This window comes from Dermochelys coriacea, chromosome 2 (genome assembly GCF_009764565.3).
Source record: "Dermochelys coriacea isolate rDerCor1 chromosome 2, rDerCor1.pri.v4, whole genome shotgun sequence".
Taxonomy (NCBI): domain Eukaryota; kingdom Metazoa; phylum Chordata; order Testudines; family Dermochelyidae; genus Dermochelys; species Dermochelys coriacea.
Genome location: NC_050069.1, coordinates 150,570,911 through 150,575,288, shown reverse-complemented (window position 1 = coordinate 150,575,288; position 4,378 = coordinate 150,570,911). Strand labels below are relative to the sequence as shown.

Below are 4,378 nucleotides of genomic sequence, written 5' to 3'. Positions count from 1 at the left end.
AGACACTTTTGCTGAATAACTTAGGTATAGTGACTATTTTAATATGAGATTGAGATAACGCAAAGATACTCTGGAAATCATAGAACCATAGGGTTAGAAGGGACCGCAAGGGTCATCTAGTCTAACTCTTGTCAAGATACAGGATTTGTTGTGTCTAAACCATCCAAGACAGATGGTGACCTAGCTTTCTTTTGAAAACCTCAAGTGAAGGAGCTTCTATGACCTCCCTAGGGAGTCTGTTCCATTGTCCTACTGTTCTTACAGTTAGGGAGTGTTTCCTGAGGTTTAATCTAAAACTGCTATGCTATAGTTTGAACCCATTGCCTGTTGTCTTGCCTCTGTGGCAAAAGAGAACAACTTTTCTCCATCTTTTTTATGGCAGCTTTTCAAGACTTTCAAGATAACCGCTACTATGTCATCCTTTAATCTCCTCTTTTCCAAACTAAACATACCCAGTCCTTTCAGCCTTTGCTCATATGGCTTGCATTCCATCCTTTGATCATCATTGTCAATGTATGGATAAAGGTATGAAAAAGATTTACTTCAGTACTATGCAGCTACCTGGTAGCTGAAAAAATCGGTTAATTAAGAAGTGAACATTCATTAGAATAACCTTGACTTATAACTATTCCTGGATGAATGACATGTCAGGTTTTTAAAGCCAGAGAAGTGTTTTCTTGAACCTTTGCCTTAGCTTGGCTGTGAATATATATTGCTAGCACCTGGGATAAGCCTCAGGCTCACCAAACCGTCAGAAACAGAATCCCCATTCATTTAATTCTGAAAAGGACCCTGACTGAAACATTGTATTTTTTACTTTATTTTCACAATAACAACACTTTCAAAGAGTTAATTTTTCATATAAGAAAATGCTTCAATTTCACTTAAAATAAAAATATATTGGATTATAAATTTTGGGCCAGATTCTGCCATCCTTATTTGTACTAAGTAGTACTTTTTTGCAAGTAATATCAGTGAAATAAAGGCAGTTAATAAGGAACTGCACAACATGAGCAAAGGTATCACAATGACCCATACGAATTGGGTAGGAAATATGTACATAGAGTTCTAGTTTGTACTGAATTTAGTTGTAATAAAGGGATTACACAGATAATCCTGAAGACTAAAGTGTTCTGTTTAGTTACAGAATTAATACTGAAAGTAGAGTCACAGAAGAGTCTTTTTTTCCCAGTGTATTAATAATGTGTCTTATTCTTGACCCAGAAGAAGCAAGAGCTAGAGGCAGGGCAATTCAGCCCTTGGCCTCTCTGCTGAGATTGAGAAAAAGCCAAATACAATGGTGCCATCATAATCCATGTAGTAAAGATTTTCAAATACACACACATTGCTGTGCAAAACACAAAAGAGAAAGCATACAGTATGTTACTACTGAAAAAACATCAAAAAGTCAAAATAACTTGGATGCCATACATCTTATACCCACATGATGATTGTGAAAGCTCACCAGAACAGGTATACAACTTTACACGTTTGTTTGTTTTTCTATAAATTCATGAAGAAGCGAAAAAAAATGAGAAAAGGGGCGGGCAATGAGGAATTTAGAGGCCAGTAGTAAAGATGACCCTATTACCCATTTTTTTCCAACAGTGCTAAAGCTACAGGCTCCCCTAAGGGAAGACGGCTGCCATTATTGTAAAATTTGCTATCAGACCTCTGACCCTTCAAACTTGTCAACATATGGCACAAGAGATCAAAATGTGGAACATCTATATTTTCTTGTGTAGTAGGCAATAATTAACAGATTATCATAGTTTTCACTACAAAACTTTATCTTCCAAGGATATTTTCTCATTATGTGAATAACAAACTGATTTGTTTAAAAAGAAAACTGGAATTCTAGAATGTGAACTTTCTAAGCTATAGTCTAGAATGCTACCACTTGAGCTACTGGTTTGGCTTCCTGGTTGCCAGCAAGTACAATAATATGTGACCCACATTTTGCTGGGTTACACAACTATAGGTAGACAGTAACAGAATGCTGCAAATCAGGACTCCTGGGTTCTACTGTCAGCTGTGAGAAGGAATGTGTCTAGTGGGTCAATTAGGAGTCAGGAACCCTAGTTTCTATTTCATGATTCTTAGAGGAGAGTGGTATAGTTGTAAGAGAAAGAGGACTGGGAATCAGGCCTCATGGGCTCTCACCCCAGCAGAGCCAAGCATGTAGATTTGACAGATTTTGTCTGACAAGCTAAATGCTAGGTTAATCTACCACATTGGAGACGTAGGTCCTAGCTTTGATCTAATTTAACTATAAAATTAAACATTTTCAAAATGGCGTGGATGGTACTTGCTCTGGGGGTGAGGTCTTCTTGCTCTGTAATAAGATAAGCCTTAATTATGACCTCATACTTCCCCCCACAAACACACCACACCACACAATTAATTTGTGCAAATGTATCAACCCTGAATAGTTGCTAATATTGCTTAGATTTAATTGAAGTTTGTGTTATATACTGTGAGGGAGACTAATATGTTGTGTGTTTGTTAATCAGTAGGAGGCAAACAGAAGTTCTTTGTGATAATGCAGCTCCTGTTGCTGCCAGTGGAAATATTGTGTGAGCAGTAGGGTACAATTAAGAAGCATATCTTAGCACTTTTTTTGTCTCTTTAAGGTTGATTGGAAGATCTCACACTTTACCAGCCTTAAGACATATTCAAGTTTGTCTTTATGGAATACGCAAAGAGAATGGATTGCTAAAATTTCTCTTTAAACTTTTCTCATCTAAGTCACCTCTTATTTCCAGGAAATTCTTCTAAACAATCCAGAATTTTACCAGATTGGAATCCATTCATTATATTTGTTTCTTTTACACCCATTTCCATGGAAGTTCGTTTACTGAAAAAAGTCTACTATCTAATTAGATGTAAAGTCAATGTATGCACATGGGGAAAAATTGAAAACTCCTTAGATCTGTTATGTCTGGATCAAAATTTTGCAATAAAGAGTTGTTTTTATGGCAACAATTATGGATAATGTAGCCCCCTTTACTTTTTTATTGCATGGTATTCAGCCAACCACCTCCTCCAAAAAAAACCCGTCCAAAACATTTATTGCTTTAATTATCGCTGTTGTTTCTACTTGCTCTGAGTTGATATGGAAACTTTCTCAGACAAGATGGCTGTATAGAGTCGTGAGTTACTGCAAAGAAATAGTTGCTATTTCCACACACTAGGGGGAAGTGCAAGAAGTTGTTAACCATACTCAGTAGCAGTTTTGAAGCTGGTGTGAAAGGCTTCATTAAGGGTGAACTTTCCTGTATGTGCACACACACCCTTACTTAGACTCTGGAAGCTCCTGCACAATCAGTAGTGAGTTCTGTCAGAGGTACAAAACTGGCAGTCATGTTGAGTGCCAGTCAGATCCAGCCCAACCCTTCAAGGGCAAGACAGAGCTGTCAGGTTAACCCAGACTAAATCTGTGGATTGGATCTCAATGCAGTTTCCTATAAATTTACAGAAGTCAGTGGGATTGAGACTGGAAAAATTCCATACAGGAGGAATTGCAGGCTGGAGGCCATGTTTCTTACATCATTGAACCAAGTAGCTATAGTAATTGTCAATTTTCCCCCCTCATTGGAAGTTGTATATGTGCTCAATAGTGTGAATTTTGGGGAAAAAAACAAAACAAAAAACAACAAAAACACAGGTATGTGGTAGAACTAAATGTTTTATTTAATTGTCAATATCATACCAAGGGTGAGTCTGCATGAAAGCAGAAAAGCTCCCAAACCCTGTATTTATTTTGTAAAGTATTATATATAAAGGGTTTGGGTCCTGTGTTACATTGTTCATTTTAAAGGAAAATAACAAATCTCTAGCTAGTTATGTTAGCCTACTTAGGGGGCATTGTATCTGTTGTACTGTAATGACTTCTATTTGAAAGTTATTCATTAAAAGGTACTTGAAACTATTTATTGTGTGGACAATGAAGTTCAGAACATTACAAACTTTTATAAAATGTTGCTCAATATTCTTCTATAGTACAATATATTATACAATCAGTTGGTTTAAAAGCTCATTTTTAGGGTTTAAAAATCCTGTTACCTCATTGGGGTGCCTGGACCTTGATTGTCACAGCCATACTGTGCCTCATACAATGCCTGAGGCCCCAGCCATGGCATGGAACATATTAGCTGAGATATGGCTAGATGATCTTAGTAAGTGAACCAGTCCCATGCTGCAGAGCAAGGCACAAAAACAAAAATCCAAGGCTCAGACCAACAGGAGGACTGAGGTTTTCAGCTCCTACTTTAGCCACCTAAATCCAAAAGTAAGGCACACCGAGATCGTCAAAACTACTGCTAAACAGATGCTTGACCCTGGAGGTGCCCAAAATTCCTTTACACGTACACTTCCA

The 4,378-nt window shown here is 37.4% G+C and overlaps 1 long non-coding RNA gene across 1 annotated transcript; it reads left to right on the top strand.

The window, feature by feature from the left end:
- Positions 1–396: 396 nt before the first annotated feature.
- On the top strand, positions 397–3,713 carry LOC122458838. Its single transcript, XR_006279119.1, has 3 exons — positions 397–525; positions 1,225–1,473; positions 2,634–3,713. It is a non-coding gene; the product is annotated as an uncharacterized LOC122458838 (long non-coding RNA).
- Positions 3,714–4,378: the final 665 nt, after the last annotated feature.